The sequence below is a fragment of the Crinia signifera genome, chromosome 6, assembly GCF_055691185.1.
Source record: "Crinia signifera chromosome 6, ASM5569118v1, whole genome shotgun sequence".
Classification (NCBI taxonomy): domain Eukaryota; kingdom Metazoa; phylum Chordata; class Amphibia; order Anura; family Myobatrachidae; genus Crinia; species Crinia signifera.
In genome coordinates this window covers 120,622,147-120,640,159 of record NC_139222.1, presented here as the reverse complement: position 1 = coordinate 120,640,159, position 18,013 = coordinate 120,622,147, and the positions used below count along the sequence as shown (strand labels likewise).

At 48.0% G+C, this 18,013-nt stretch overlaps 1 long non-coding RNA gene across 1 annotated transcript; it reads left to right on the top strand.

Moving 5' to 3' along the window:
• The first annotated feature begins 6,085 nt into the window (after positions 1–6,085).
• LOC146007045 (uncharacterized) lies at positions 6,086–12,927 on the top strand. The gene is made up of 3 exons (XR_014444219.1): positions 6,086–7,388; positions 10,910–11,036; positions 12,397–12,927. It is a non-coding gene; the product is annotated as an uncharacterized LOC146007045 (long non-coding RNA).
• The last annotated feature ends 5,086 nt before the right edge of the window (positions 12,928–18,013 follow it).

Below are 18,013 nucleotides of genomic sequence, written 5' to 3'. Positions count from 1 at the left end.
AATCTGGCCCTGTTATACCGCTTTCAGACCGCACTCTAGACCCGGGTTATTGCCGTGTTCTTGCGGCCCCAACACGGGTCAAGGTGCGGTCTGAAAAGGCCACCACGGGTCGAGCAACACGGGTGTTCAACCCTGGTATTGACCAGGGTTCAACACGGCTATGATCCGTGTCAAGTGCAGTGTGAACGGGTGCCTGGGTCGAGCGACCCGTGTCCCGTTCACAGTATGGAGGAGGCAGCTCTGTCAGCTCCAAGTACTGCCTCCTCCTGAGCCCCCGATGACGCGCCGCCGCCCAGCTCTGCCCCATGTGACGTCACCGACTCAGCAATATGCCGTGTCGGTGTCGGAACTTTCAGACCGCATTGCATCGTTGCTCTGGGGATGGGACCCATGTCCTAATCCCGTGTGCGACACGGCATTTGCGGTCTGAAAGTAGTATTAGTGATCATTTGAGAATTCAATCCTGAATACATGAAGTGATACTGTGCAGCTATTAACAACATATACTGAGAATTACATCCATTCCACATTATTACAGAAGTGGCACTGTGCAATTGTCCACGACATATACTGAGAATGACATCCATTGCACATTATTACAGAAGTGGTACTGTGCAATTGTCACGGACATACTGATAATTACACCCATTGCCCATAAGTACAGATGTGGCACTGTGAAATTGTCAGTGACATAGGGGGACATTTACCAATATGAAAAACCTAGTTTTTCGTATTGGTATTTCCCCTACGACTGCATACGACTGTTTCAGTCGTATGCAAAGTCGTGTTCCGGAGGGGAAATTACAAAGCAGTCATATACGACTGCTTTGTAACCCTCCGATGGTGTAATGATTCATATTAGCGGCACATATATACGGCCGCTAGTACGAATGTTTCTGGCAGTCTGCACGGATCAGTCAGATCCGTGCAGGCTGCAGAGTGTAAAAAAAAATAGAAAAATAAATACATTTTAAAAAAAATCGGCGTGGGGTCCCCCCACAGCTGTAACCAGCACCAGGCTGAAGGAGCCGGGGCCGGTAATTAAAAATAAGGGAACCCGACAAATAGGGGTTCCCCGATTTTTAACAACCAGCCCCAGGCTCCAGGTCCAGGGCTGGTTCCCAAAATACGGAGGACAAAATGAGTAGGGGTCCCCCGTATTTCAAGAACCAGCCCCAGGCCAAACCAGCCAGCAGGGTAATGCCACAGCCGGGGGGGGAGACTTTTTATACAAGTCCCCCCGGCCAAAGCATTCAGCCCTACCGACCAGTCAGCCTGGCCAGGGGCCCTGGGGGAGTGGGGACCCCCCCCCAATAAAGGGATCCCCCCCCCTCCAGGACTTACCTGACCAGGCTGAAGCCTGGTGCTGTCCTCGATGCCCCTGGGCGGTGGGCATCGAGCTGATCTTGGTGTAAAAAAAAGATTAAACTATTGTCTAATACTGGGGCACTATGAGTCCCAGCAAGCCTCCCCCGCAAGCAGGGACTTGGAGAACCACAAGTCCCAGCCTGCGGGGCATTAAAGGGCCCGCTGGGTCTTGTAGTGCCACAGTATTAAAAATAGTACAATAAAACACACTGACACATACTTAAAATAAAACTTTAATACATACAAAGCCCACACATACTAATACTTACCTATCTTCTTTCCGTAGGTAGCCCTGGTCCTGTGTCGTCTTCTGGTACTGTGTCATCTTCTGGCTCCATGTCGACGTCGCTTTCCATGTCGTCCTCCCTGTCGGCGGTCCGGAGTCCGACGAAATGCCAAGACCCTTACCTGGACTACGTCGCCCCGGGACAGGTGAGTATGGTTTCCTTCCACAGCTTCCACATGGATTTCGTCGGACGCCGGACCGCCGACAGCGAGGACGACATGGACTTGTATAAAAAGTCTCCCCCCGGCTGTGGCATTACCCTGCTGGCTGGTTTGGCCTGGGGCTGGTTCTTGAAATAAGGGGGACCCCTACTCATTTTGTCCCACGTATTTTGGGAACCAGCCCCGGACCTGGAGCCTGGGGCTGGTTGTTAAAAATCGGGGAACCCCTATTTGTCGGGTTCCCTGATTTTTAATTACCGGCCCCGGCTCCTTAAGCCTGGTGCTGGTTACAGCTGTGGGGGGGACCCCACGCCGTTTTTTTTTTTTATATATATATTTTTTTACACTAAAGCCTGCATGCAGTGGCGTAGCTACGTTTTGGGCGCCGCCCCGTCGCCCCGCCGCCTATGCTAACCCCCTCCCCCGCAGTCTTACCTATCGCGCTGCGCTGGTCCCGGCGGCTCCGTTCTTCTGCTGAGGACCACCACAAAATGGCCGCCCCCATACAGCAGACAGTTTCAGAGAACAGTGTGCTATATGGGGGCGGCCATTTTGTGGTGGTCCTCATGAGAAGAACTGAGCCGCCGGGACCAGCAAGATACGTAAGTCTGCGGGGGATTGGGGGGGGGGGGGGTAACTATAGTTACGCCCCTGCCTGCACGGATCTGACTGATCCGTGCAGGCTTAAAGCAAATACGACAGGGAAAGCAAGGTGTATTTTCCTGTCGTATTTGCGTGGGTGTTTCACACCACTTAGCAGCCGTATTATCAGTACGGCTGCTTAGTACATGAGGAACCACCATTCTTTTGAATGGTGATTTCTGTCGTATCGTATCGATGGTGTAGACATTCGTATTTGTAAATACAAATACGAATGTCCCATCATTAGGAATACGAATTTTTGTTTTTTCGGGATTGTAAATCCCGAAAATACAAATTCGTAAAAAAAAGGTGTATTTCTCCCTACGAATACACCTTTTTTCTACGAATCCATTTTGGTAAATGTCCCCCATAGACTGAGAATTACATACATTGCACATGATGACAGAAGTAGTACTTTGCAGATGTCAGTGACATATAATGAGAACAGGGGCTGGCTGGCAACTTTTAGCCTAGGGGGCAAGTCCAGAGCACTGGCCCATAATCAGCCAAGTCACCGTCGGAAGGAATGCTTTTGCGCGCCGTAGGCGCGCCGAAAAATTAGGGGCGTGGCCTATCATAAGGGGCGTTGCCTGTACCATGATTGTATTGTGTACCTGCAGATTGCACATTTTAGCGAACCTTGTAATACCCATTACACATAAAGCCACATGCCGTAATGCCAATTACACATTATGCTGAACACCATGATGCCAGTTACACATTACGCCCAAACACTGCGATGCTAATTACTCAATACACCGCACACTGTGATGCTAATTACACATTATGCTGCACACCTTGATGCCCATTACACCCCATACTGTGATGGCAATTACCCAATGCTCCCCACACCGTAATGTCCATTACGCCCCATACCATGATGCCCATTACACCGCACAATGTGATGTCCACAGTGCCAGATATGCCCCCACAGTGCAAGATATTCCGCCACAGTACCAAATACACATATGCCCCCACAGTGCCAGACACAAATGCCGCCACAGTGCCAGATATTCTGCCACAGTGCCAAATACGCATATTCCTCCACAGTGCCAGATATGCCCCCAGAGTGCCAGAGACACATATGCCCCCACAGTGCCAGAGACACATATGCCCCCACAGTGCCAGAGACACATATTCCCCCACAGTGCCAAAGATACATATGCCCCCACAGTGCCAGAGACACATATGCCCCCACAGTGCCAGAGACACATATGCCCTCTCAGTGCCAGAGACACATATTCCCCCACAGTGCCAAAGACACATATGCCCCCACAGTGCCAGATATGCTCCCACAGTGCCAGAGACACATATGCCCCCACAGTGCCAGAGACACATATGCCCCCACAGTGCCAAATACACATATGCCCCCACAGTGCCAAATACACATATGCCCCCACAGTGCCAGACACATATGCCCCCACAGTGCCAGATACACATATGTCCCCACAGTGCCAGATACACATATGCCCCCACAGTGCCAGATACACATATGCCCCCACAGTGCCAGATATGCCCCCACAGTGCCAAATACACATATGCCCCACAGTGCCAGATACACATATGCCCCCACAGTGCCAAATACACATATGCCCCCACAGTGCCAGATACACATATGCCCCCACAGTGCCAAATACACATATGCCCCACTGTGCCAGATACACATATGCCCCCACAGTGCCAAATACATATATGCCCCCACAGTGCCAGATATGCCCCCCACAGTGCCAGATACACATATGCCCCCACACAGTGCCAGATATGCCCCCACACAGTGCCAGATATGCCCCCACACAGTGCCAGATATGCCCCCACACAGTGCCAGATATGCCCCCCACAGTGACAGAAACACATATGCTGGGGTGAGGGAGGGGGGGGGGGAGAGCGCTTACCCACTCGCTAGCTGCGGGCCGTGCTGCGGCTGGATCAGCTTCTCCAGCCCTCCTGCGCTGGCCGCGGCTTCCAGAACACGGCCGCGGCTACAGGAAAATGGCCGCCGGCCTCCTGCACTGAGAACATGTCCTCAGTGCAGGGGGCCGGCGGCCATTTTCCTGTAGCCGCGGCCGTGTTCTGTAAGCCGCGGCCAGTGCAGGAGGGCTGGAGAAGCTGATCCAGCCGCAGCACGGCCCGCAGCCAGTGGGTGGGTAAGCGGCCCGGGGGGCATATGGCACTCTGCCCCCCGGCCCAGCCCGCCCCTGAATGAGAATTACATACATTGCACATGATGACAGAAGTAGTACTTTGCAGATGTCAGTGACATATAATGAGAATTACATACATTGCACGTGATTACAGTAGTACTACTGTGCAATTGTCAGCAACATATACAGAGAATTACATTGATTGCACATGATTACAGAAGTGGCACTGTGCAATTGTCACTGACAATACCTTTATTACAAATGTACGTAACTTCCCCCCAGTTGAATAATTAGAATAAGACAGCAATATTATTTATTAAATAATAATTAAGGGACAATGTTACAGTGTGTTTTTCTAACAGGGACAATAAAAGTCTGTATGATGGGAGCAACAATTTATATTTTATTATGTGACCACCAATTAGATTTGTTAAATAATAATATTTGTTTTATCATAGAAACATTTTTTTCCCATATTGGTGATCAATGAATATTGTCCCATTAATTTAATAAAGTATTGCTACCTTTGATTATATATTTGCCCCCCCCCCCTAATAATGATTGTTGTCTCCTTAGACTGTTTTGCTTTAATTTTTTGCTGTATGGCGGCCATCTTGTCCCATGACATCATTATGACATCACAAAGGCTCTGTGGCAGAGGAATTTCTGGCAGCATCAGGAGAAGAAGCTAATATTTTTCTTCTGTGCTATATCTCTATATTTTGGGATTATTTACATAATGGGCTGTCTGTGCAGTAAACTGTGCATCCCTGCACCCAGCAGGAAGGTAAGTGCGCTGTTATATTTATGGGTTGTACTCTGCACATACAGAGGATTATCACAGGCCGCAATAGGGGGGAGCTCAGCCGATATTGGGTGTTTCTCAGTAGATTGGGCGGTGATTTGTCTAGTTCTGTAACCTACATATGGGTGGATAGGTATATTGTACTTTTATTCTCAATATGCACAAATTTCCACACTTTAACTTGTATTGAACATCCAATACTGCTCTTCACCTCTAGGGGGGGAATTCAAGTGTTTTTCATGCTGACGACCACTAGATGGCACATTATTGTTATGTAGCATTAGGGTACATGGTGCTCCCTGTATGTAACATTAGGGGTACATGGGTGGGTGACACTCCCTGTAGGTAACATTAGGGGTACAGGGATGGGTGATGCTCCCTGTATGTAACATTAGGGGTACATGAGTGGCAGATGCTCCCTGTATGTAGAAACACTCACATTTCACCATTAGCCTCACAGGAACTCACATTATCAGGATTGAAGCATCCATTTCCCCACCTTGCTGGGCTTTGTAGTTCGGCAGCACTTCTGCTGCAGTCGCATAGGTCCTTCTCCTACCAGTAGCTGCCTCCTGCCTGACTCTAACTGCCACTAACTGCCCATGCCCCCTGGTGACCAGGGTTGTCAGATCATACATTTTGATATTCGCACATAAGAATTACGCAGGTTTTAGGAGTCAGTTCATACCCACAGTCATTACATTCGATGAGCAGTCACGTTTAGCCCCAGAACATGTGTTAAAAAATATTGACTGCTCATCGGATGTAATGACAGTTGGTATGAACTCTGACCCCTGGGACCTGTCTAATTCATATCTGCTCTTATTAAAGGGATGATCTGGCACCCCTGCTGGTGCCAGATCATCATACCAAGGAAAACACAGGATGCAAGAGGGGGGTTTCTCCCAACATGACCCATTCCAGGAGGGACACAATGCTTTGTTCCTGGGCTTCACTCTGATATTATGATTGCTGTCAGCTTGGTTGAACTAGTTACTTACTAAGAAAGGTGATAGCAATCCTAAAATATAAATAGGGATGGACAACAGCCATCGATGATTCATAGCCATTGATGGTTTATGGCTGATGTACAATAAAACATTTTTGCCATCGATGGGTTAGAATCAGATGGTTTGCCTTCATCGATGGTGCAACATTACACCTGTGATGCCCTGCCCCTGGAACTGATTGGTCCATGAGCCAGTCTGTCACATAAAAGGGATGACCATCGGTCTGAGAAAATACAATTACATACTGTAGATGGCTACCATCGATAACTACATGCAATATCACCATCGATGGCAAACACCGATGGTCATCCCTAATTAAGAGAGAAGTCTTAGAAGAGAACATTTTCTCCATTCTAGAATGGGTCAAGTTGAAGGTATGTAATATTATATATTATGTATGTACTAATGCATACCACCTGGTGCCCAGGGACATGGTCACTTGGTCTCACCAGCGAGTGTCACCCTAACAATGGTTACATATTACTGACAGTATATGAAATTTAGTGAATATACAGTAAATAAGCTGAGCGGATCTTATCTCCATCATTATATATATTGCTATAATCTTATTATAACTGCTGACCCCGGTACTAATAGTTATAACAATAAAGTATAAGCCACAATGGTGAAGTTACAGCTGATTCCACCGCCCTGATCTGTTCTATTGCTTCCATGGTAGAAAGTGCTGGCACTGCGGAGAGTTATGTAGTCACAGCTAATGATGTCTCTTCCTCTGCTCCTTACAGCCAGGCAAGTCTGCTAAGCAGCAGAAGGGAGCGGCCAAGCACATCACCAGTGTGCAGCACCCCAACATTGTGTACCCCCCCACCAGTGTGAAGCCCCCCTTGCCCTGTGCCAGTGTGTCTGGTGAACTGCCAGCGAAGCCCGACCCTAGACAGGCGCGAGAGGCTCATGTGGCAGCAGCGGTGGCAGCAGCCATACACGAGGTAGTGGCATCCTACCTGCTGTTTGAGGGTAAGCTTCCTCCAGGTGCTATGAATGGGATGCTTGTATCTGATCACTAGTCTAATTCTAGTGTTGCTTTGTTCGGGCGCACACACCGGTGGTGCCAACATTACTGTTATGTTCCATCATTGTGACAGGCTGGTAACTAGTATGTACAGTATGTACTAAGCTGTGAGTTCTATGACTGTCTGGTAACCAGTATATGTGTAATAGGCTGGGAGTTCTGTGATGGGACAGGAGCTTGTTACTGTATCTCACCAGCCTGATTCTGCCTTATACATTATGTTGCTTTATATCTACAGCAGTGTTAATTTCATGCTTTAGTCTTTTTTTTTTAGTCAATTTCCTATATTTGCCTAAATTATTTGTCACATTTTAGTCAAATGTTTTAATTTCGCCTAAGTCAAGTATTTAGTCAGTGGATTTTGACAAACATTTTTGTATAATTTTAGTCATTGATTTAGTTATGGCTGTGCAGGTTATTGATGCTGTAATGGATTTTGCTGACGATTATTTCTCTATCAATCCCTTGAATACTTTTTATACCTGTCACTATGGGGGAAATTTACTAAGCCAAATACCGCTGAAATATTCGTATTCGTAAATATGAATATTTTAAGCGGATTCGTATTTTTGGCATTTTCTATGCCAAAAATACATATCATATTTGTATTGATGGCACATTCGTATTTACAGTATGAATACGAATGCATACGCCATCAACAGAAGGGATTAGTATGAAATCCCGGCCGCCGAAATGCCGACGGTCGAAATACCAACGCCGGAATCCCGACCACCGAAATGCAGACAAGGGGGGGCTGTGGATCGCACCCCCCCCCATTGCGGGCTTGCCACGCAAGGGGCCCGGTGCCTCGCTACGCTTGGCACACTATTTTATTCTCCCTCTATGGGTGTCATGGACACCCATAAAGGGAAAAAGTGCCTGCATTGCGGTGGTCGGGATTTCAACCGCTGGGATTCCTACCACCGGGATTTTGTCCGCATCCCCAAAAGAATACGAATAGGAATCAGCATGCAAAAGAATGGTGATTACTAATTTAGTAAGCAGCCGTATGTAATATACGGGTCGCTAATTACCGACAATTAGCTGGATAAAAATAGAAAAATAAATATTTTTAAAAAATGGAGTGGTGTCACCCCCCCCCCCCCCTTCCCCACGGCTATAACCAACCCTAGGCTACCCTAGCCTGTCCTTGTTTTAAAAAATCAGGGAAACTAACAAATAGGGATACCCCGTATTTTTTAAAACCAGCACCAGGCCCAAGGGCTGGTCCTGGTTCCCAAAATATGGGGGACAAATTGAGTGGGGGCCCACTGTATTTAAGAAACAGCACCAGGCCCAACCAGCCAGCAGGGTAATGCCACAACAGGGGGACACTTATTATATAAGATCCCACGGCCAAAGCATTTACCCCCTGACCAGTCAGCCTGGGCAGGGGTCCTGGGGAAGCGGGGTCCCCCCCCCTCCAGAATTTACCTGCCCAAGCCTGGGGCTGTTCCCGGTACCCCTGGGCTTTGGGTACCAGGCTGATTGCAGTGTAAAATAAAGAATAATCTATTGTATATTGCTGTGGAACTATGAGACCCAGCAAGCGTCCCCTGCTTGCAGGGACTTGGAGAACCATAAGTCCCCTCATGCGGGGCATTAAGGAGTCCGCTGGAACTTGTAGTTCCACAGCAATACAAATAGTAAAATAACCAAATTGACACGCAATAAAAGTAAAACTTTATTACACCCAGAGCCCACCCATACATAAACTTACCTACCGTAGGTAGGTCTCCATTTATACGTCCATCCCATGGACCTTACGAAATCCAATATGGATACCTGTGGAAGTAAACCATACTTATTAGGGTCCTCCGGTATAGATTACGTCCTCTATGTTCCACGTAGGCATCCCATGGACCTGGCAAAAATAACAAAACGGCTTCCGAACACCAGACCGGACTGTCAGGATGACACGCGGGATGTATATTTACATCCGAAGGCTCCTCCTCCCAAATAGGTTCAGGAGTCGCTAGGCCGTTGGTAGTCATTTAGTTTTTTTGCCAAGTCCCTAGGATGCCTACATGGAATAAGGAGGATGTGGTCCCCACTTCCCCGGACCCCTGCCCAGGCTGACCGGTCAGGGGGTAAATGCTTTGGCTGCCGGACCTTATATAATAGGTGTCCCCCAGCTGTGGCATTTCCCTGCTGGCTGGTTGGGCCTGGTGCTGGTTCTTAAAATATGGGGGAGCCCTACTAGTTTTTTCCCCCGTATTTTGGAAACCAGGAAATATGGGGAACCCCTATTTGTTTATTTCCCTGATTTTTTAAAACCAGGACAAACTCTTTGAGCCTGGGGCTGGTTATAGCCATGGGGGGGACCCACGCCATTTTTTTTATTATTTATTACATTTTTTATTTATTTTACACTGCGGCCTGCACGGATCTGACTGATCTTTGCAGGCTGCCAACTCGTATTTGTATTTAGTGGCCATATATCAGGGTTGCCTACCCTCCAGGGAATGGCCGGGAGGGTCCTGGAAATCAGGTCCCCCTCCCGGAAACCCGACGCGATCGCTGCATTTTAGCCCCGCCCCCGACGTGCAGTGCCTGAAATACCGCATGGCTCCTCCTCCGAACCGCCCCCTTTCCCCTTCCATAGATGGACACACCCCCTGCTTCACAGAGCTGGCTGCCCTCTCCCGGAGAGGGCAGTCTAAAAGTCGGCAACTATGCAGTATATACGAATACATCTCAGTCGTATTCATATTCTAAGTATATTTCCCCCCATGTGTTTAGTAATCTAGGTATCAAACAAGTGCAACTCAAATGCTACATTCTTCACAGCAGGTAATTTATTTTCTGCAAATATCAATTCAAGAAAACCATCATTTTCTTTTGTTTTTTTTTTAATTAAAAATTTGTATTTAAATAATAAAAGAAAAACAAAACCTTCCTGATACAAGTAAGTAGTACAGAACTACTCTACTGCAAAATAAAATGAAGCTGTAAGGATGCATATTATAATATATAGCTATTCAGCTAAAGGTAAGTAATTGGCTAGCTACATGACAAAGCGTTGTTGCGCAGCTGCAGCGCAAGTAAGTAAATCTAGGGCCAGAGAGGATGGATAAAACTGTATAAAATATAGTATTATGAATAAGAGAATCCAATAAATCACTCAAAAATATGGTGTCCTGACAAAAATGATACAGGATCTTTGTCTAGTCAGTTTTTAGTCATGACAACCAGAAAGAATATTAAGTCAACATTTTCGTTATTAAAAAATTCATATTTTCGTTATTGTTAAATTTTATTCACAGAAAAAACCTTTGTTGATGAATAGTTTTAGTCTAAATTTTCATTGATGAAATGAACACTGATCTACAGAGGAGATTGCGCCTCCGCACAGAACTCGCAACCTATTACATAGAGCCCATAGACAGTACAGGGTACATTTACTACAATGAAAAGAGGTGATGTTGCACATAGCAACCAATCGGAATCTGTCTCTCATTTTCAGATGATACATCATCTGTTGATTCCATTGATAGCAGCAGCAGTGGATGTTCGGAGCTAATTGATCTGGCAGAAACATCCGCAGATAACTGCAGCACCGGCTCTTTTGCGAGCAGTGACTCCTCCCCCAGGTAGGTTGCCGGCACAATAAGCAGGTCCTCCCTGCTCCGGTCGCTGGGGTAGATTTTAGGTCTCTTGTCTTACACACAGGCTGTGATTTAGAAATGGTATCTCCATATCTGCCTGCAGCTGGGGCTGCTACACAGGTTCTACCACACAGAGCACTGATGGGCTGGTATCCTACTTGTATTACACACATGTATATATCATTATACTAACGAGTGTAACAATATAATAAGAGAAACGCTACATTAGAAATGAAGTCATGTCAGTGATCTGAATGATGCTAGATCGCTCAGATCACTCAGCACAGATCGCTCAGCCAGATCCGGAAGCACACAGCGCAGCACCAGCGCTGTGTGCTGAGTGATCTGTCACTGCCCATGTTCTATATAGGGAGAACACAGGTGATGACTAGATTAATACTGCATGTATCTACATCTCCTGGCAATAGCGACGCACGGGGCCACACATAACTATCGCTATGGACCCTACACACACAGCGATGTGTGCTTCATTTCTAAGCGATCTAGTCAGATTGCTTAGAAAATCGCTGGGTGAGTAGCCCCATTAGAGGAATCTCACATCACTGTGCACTGTGCTTCCTGTATGGGGCCATCCTTGTCATGTCACACCCATGGTATCAGTGCTCTTATTGGTCCAAAGAGGAATCACCAGTGGCGGATTAGCCACGGGGCGATAGGGGCGGTCACCCTGGGGCCCCCACACATCTGGAGGCCCCCATACCCGCCACCCCACTGCTGCAGTGGCAGGTCACGGGTGGCAGGCAGCGAGATCTGGCAAGCAGGGTGGGTAGCGCTGGCAGGTAGGGGGTCCCTGCAGCGTATGTGAAGTGAGCGGCGGGGTCCCTGCAGTAGATGTGAACTAGTTACTAGTTCCCATCTGCAGCAGGGACTCTGCCGCTCACTTCACATAAGCCGCACGGACCCCCTGCCCGCCAGCGCTACCCACCCTGCGCTGCCAGATCTCGCTGCCTGACTGCCTGTCACCCACCCTCACGCTGCCCAGGTACGGGGAAGGAGGGGGGGAAATGACACCTCCATCTGGCGGAGGGGGGAGATTATGCCTCTATCCGGCGGAGGGGGAGAAGATGCCTCCACCTGGCGGAGGGGTAATTGATGGCTCCGTCTGGCAGAGGGGGGGGCCACAGACCTTTTTGTCCAGGGCCCCCACACACCTTAATCTGGCCCTGGGAATCACACCGATAAATGTACTCAGTAAGGGCCACTAACATGGTGAACATGGTGCAGGCGCTGGTAGCAGCAGGGCAGGGAATAATGAGATGACTTGTACATGGCAAACGTTTGTGTTGTTACAATAACAGTCACTGATCAAAGTCTTTATTTATAGGAAGAGAATCTACAAGACACGTGTGGATGTTGGCTTCCTCTGGGATGACGAGGAGGATGGGCTGCCCAGGGTCGATGTTTAAAACCCGACCAAACCTGGACATCGGACTCACGGAGTCATTAACATCTTATAACGCATGTCCCATAACTTGGGAACTTGCACCTTTGATTTGTTGAAAAGTTTATGTTAAGTGCATTAAACTTAAATCATTAAAGTTTATGCAATGTTTATCTTAAAAGCCTGTCCCGTTGACAGGTAATACCCCTACCCTGTCCCGTTGACAGGTAATACCCCTACCCTGTCCCGTTGACAGGTAATACCCCTACCCTGTCCCGTTGACAGGTAATACCCCTACCCTGTCCCGTTGACGGGTAATCCCCCTACCCCCAATCTCTGTCTTCACAACTCCCTCTCTCCATATCCAGCAAGTTTGAAGCATCATTTTGCTTACACTTTCTGGGGAGTAATTTGGTCGCTGAGCAGCCTCTATATAAATCTGTTGTTTCAACAATAAAAAGTAACACAAGTCAATCAGTGTCTGATGTGTTATTTCCCACTAATGTGAATGTTTCCTATTGTACTACTGTATTGGTCTGACCCATACTCACGTGTTAAATAACTGTGGGAATGTAATGTGTAATAACACGTGTACGGTACTGTAGGTTGGTGCAGTACTGTGGGCTATGAGGATCTGTTCAGCTACACTGAGCCCCAGAGGCTACTGATGCTTCAACACTTGGGGGCCAATTTACTAAGGATCACATATACAATATGGTCTGGGTGGGATCTTACCGCCCAGGAGCACATTGCAATATGCGATCCTATCAGTGGTATACAGTTACCAGCAGAGGCAGGGACATCGGCTCCAAAAGGTGGCGCCCCGGCAAACTGCTCAGCTGGGTGCCGGGGAGTCTGCAAATGGCAGTAGCTGTGGGATTCAATGCAATGGGTGTGGTATAGAGGTCCGACAGTCGGAATCCCGACAGTCATTATCCCGACGTCAGGATCCCGACTGGCAGGACCCAGACAGTATGGCGAGCGCAACAAAGCCCCTTGCGGGCTCGCTGCGCTCGCCACACTGCGGGTCGTGGACCCCCATGAGGGAACATAGCTGAAGTCCGTCGGGAACCCAGCTGTCGGTGTTTTGACAGTCGGGATCCCGATGTTGGGTGAATGCCTGTCGGGACCCTGTCCGGCACCCCAATGCAATTGCTGCCTGATATTAGTACATCAGGCAGCATTAAATCCCACATAGAAACCTAGGGGGGATGCAGCTGCGATGTATTTAAACTTTGCGGTTAACCCCGAAAAACATATATTCGGGGAATTAGTCACAAATATTAAATGATAAATGAGCAATATTATCCCTTGATGCTGAAAAGTAGAGATGTGCGGCGGCCACTTTTTCGGGTTTTGGTTTTGGATCTGGATCTCCCTTCGTGTTTTGGATCTGGATTGGTTTTGGCAAAACCACCCTTGTGGGTTTTGGTTTTGGTTTTGGATCTGGATTTTTATGAAAAAATGCTAAAAATTGCTAAAATAACAGAATTTGGGCCTGTTTTTGCACCTAAAATATTATTAACCTCAATAACATTAGTTTCCACTCATTTCTAGTCAATTTTGATCACTTCACAGCTTACAAAATTGTTTTAATTTACTGTAATTGGGCCAAAAGGGTATACCGAGGTAGCTGGATGACTAAGCTAAGCCATAGTGGCCTACCCTCCTGCATTCTGCAGGAGACTCCCTGAAATAGCAGCAATCTCCCTCTCTCCCTCATTAGTCTAGCAATCTCCCTCATTTCACCTAGCCCACATTACACTGTTACATTTTTGGGGGAAAAAAAGAAAGAGAGACAGATAGATTTACATTGAATCATCAGCACCATTTCCCAGCACTTTAGCAAGTATAGTAGCTCTTACTAACTGCTTTGGGTCTCATCTACATTTGGATATAAGTCATTTTAAATTACACACCCACGCTTTTAGGTACCACATTCACAATATGGGGATTATTCTGATTCACTCGGAAAGGCACAATCACTCTCTAATGGACAAAACCATGTGCACTGCAGGTGGGGCTGATGTAACATGTGCAGAGAGAGTTAGATTTGGGTGTTTTATTGTTTCTGTGCAGGGTAAATACTGACTGCTTTATTTTTACACTGCAATATAGATCTCAGTTTGAAGTACACCCCTCACCATAGGCGTGCGCACGGGGGGTGCCAGGGGTGCACAGGCACCTCCTAATGACGCTCCCCACGCTGCTGCCGCCTCCTTCACTTTTAAAACACCGGCCGGAAGCTATCCCCCGCTCTGCGCCTCCTCCCCCCCTCCCTCCGCCCGGCACCTCCATCCCTCCTCCGCCAGGCCGGCAGCTTTTTCCTCCCTTCACCGGGCAGCAGGAGGGCCGCCTCCTTCCCCCCCCCTCTGCCCGGCACCTCCATCCCTCCTCCGCCAGTCCGTCACCGGCAGCTTTTTTCCCCCTTCGCTGGGCAGCAGGAGGGCCGTCCCCCTTCCACCCGGCGCCTCCTTCCCTCTTCTGCCTGACAGCGGCAGCTTAGTCCCCATGGCTGTGCTCTCCCCTCCCTCCGCAGGCTCAAGGCAGCTCTGACCCATATACACGCCACTGTGTAAATGGGACAGAGCTGTGTATATAGCACTATGGGGGCATTACATTGCATGGCAATACGGGGGCATTATGTGTGTGCCATTACAGGGGGAATTATGCATGTGGCACTACAGGGGTATTATGTGTGTCACTATGGGGTGCAGTATGTCTATGGCACTATTGGGGCATTGTGTGTGACATGAAAGGATTAGCATTATGTGTGTGGCACTAGAGGGAGCATTATGTGTGTGGCACTGTGGTGGCATTATGCATGTGACACTATGGGTGGCATTATGCATGTGGCACTATGGAGGGCATTATGCGTGTGATTATGTATATAGAACTAAGGGGGGCATTATATGTGGGCAATAAGCATGTAATCCCCCCAGACATTGAGCATGTAATCCCCCAGGCAACGAGCATGTATTACCCCTGGGCAGCGAGCATGTAATCCCTCCTGGCAATGAGCATGCAACTACCACTGACAACGAGCATGTAGTCCCTGTGGCAATGAGCATGCAACCCCCCCCGCCCACGGCCATGTCAAGGAGCATGTAAACCCTGCAAAGAAGAATTTAAACCCTGGCATCAAACATGTAATTCCTGACAACGAGCATGTAGGTAAGTGTACTTATATGGCATAATATGTAAGGGGCATTATGGTGTGTGGAATAATGTGTAATGAGCAATATGGTGTGTGATATAATATTTTATGTATACATGTATACACCATATACATATGGTATAATGTGTAATGGGTATTTTGGTGCATGGCATAATGTGTAATGGGCATTGCTGTGTGTGGAATAATGTGTAATGGGCATCACAGCATGTGGCATAATGTGTAATAGGTAATTTGGTGTGGGGCATAATATGTAATTGGGGTACTTGTGAGTTATCCGGGTGCCCGATGTTGAAATTGAATGTCAGTACAATAAGAGTACGATGCGACGCGATGCGACGCGATGCGACGCGATTTCCCTTGAAATTTCCTCGTATCCAAAATCGCGTCGTAATCGCGTCGCATTGTTAGTATACAATGCCACGCGATGCGACGCAACGCGATTTTAACACTGAATGATATTGGATATTCACAACCAGGCCACTATCAACGTGAACCCGAAGCGTGGCGAGCACAGCGAGCCCGCGAGGGGCGGCGGTACGCGTCCTCCGACCTTTTCATGCCCTACTATCCACTAGGGCGTGGAGTGAGAATAGAATAGTGTGGCGAGCGCAGCGAGCCACCGAGGCCCGAAGCGTGGCGAGCGCAGCGAGCCCCGCGAGGGGACGCGGATACCTTCACAAGTAAGCGCGTCCCTTCGCGGGCTTCACAGGTATCCGCTGCGCTCGCCACGCTTCGGGCCTCGGTGGCTCGCTGCGCTCGCCACACTATTCTATTCTCACTCCACGCCCTAGTGGATAGTAGGGCATGAAAAGGTCGGAGGACGCGTACCGCCGCCCCTCGCGGGCTCGCTGCGCTCGCCACGCTTCGGGTTGGCGTCAATAGTGGAGTGGCGTTAACAATGGGGATGGGATTTAAGTTTTGTCACTTTTTGTGGGTTTTGGCCATTTTTACATTGAAATTAATGTAAAATCGGGTATCAGGGACCATTTTACATTGATTCCAATGTTAAAATCGGGTACACTGCTAAAATCGGGTGCTGATCTCGTCGCGTCGCATCGCATGCCATTTGGTTAACACGCGATGCGACGCGATCCGATGGTACCCGATCTAAAATCGGGCGCCCGGATAACTCATAAGTACCGTAATTGGCATTACGGTGTGGGGCGTAATAGGTAATTGGCATTACAGTGTGTGGTCTAATAGGTAATTGGCATTACGGTGTGAGGCGAAACGTGTAATGAGCATCACAATGTGAGGCGCAACATGTAATGGGCATTACCTGTGTGGTATAACATGTAATGGGCATTAGAGCATGTGGTATACTACTGTACGTAATGGCTGTGTGACGTGTAATAGGCATTATGGTGTAAATTTTTGGTGCATGCCTTCGGCACGTACTGTCACTATTGTCCCTATTTTACCAAAAAAAATGTCAAGCCCTGGCATAATGTGTAATGGGCATTTCAGTGTGTGGCATTATGTGAAATGGGCCTGTTTCTGGTATGTGTGGGTGGAAAAGCCCATGTACATAAATAAGTCACCTTCTATCTAGTTTGCATTTATGCCCAGTAGGCGGTGATGGACACGCCCAGTAGGCGGTAATGTACACGCCCAGTAGGCGTGATGGACACGCCCCTCCAATGGTGCACCCCCTAAGAAAATGGGCTGCGCACGCCTATGCCCCTCACCCAAATCTAATTCTCTCTGCACATGTTACATCAGCCCCCCCTGCAGTGCACATGGTTTTGTCCATTTGAGAAGGAATTTGCCTTTGCGAGTGAACTAGAATAAGGGCCTATATTTTCACAATCTTTCCATATATGGAACTAGACACAACCTTTAGGGCGGAGCTTGACACGCCCCCTCAGTGGGGCACTTTGTAAAATTCTATTACCAAGTATAATCTCCCTGAAACTAGTTTTCAAAAGTAGGCAAGTATGAATAACCTGTATCTGTAACTCACACTCAGTAAAGGCAGCCATTTTGTAAATTCAGCTACCAATGTCCTAGGAACATGGTAGCATGACCCTGTTTCTCAGTGAGGTCACTGGTTTTTAGTAAACATACAGACTGCATTGTTATAAACATCAGCATAGTCCATAACATGATGAATGTGTGATTTATGTTGCTTTACTGTTCAGTTGCATAACCCTAATGAAGCATTGATACTGTATATTCCAAAATAAAGGACCTCTCCTCACTCCTCACTTCCAGGTGGCTGCATTCTCACGTCACAGCTCCCCTGCCTCAGGAAAATATGAAGCAAGGAAGTTCCCAGGGCCAGGTCACCAGTTGTGAATGTACGGCCCACTGTTCTGTGCTCTCTCCACAGAGGAAAGAGTATAGAAATACATACAGATGGGGCAGGTCCCATCTTGGCCG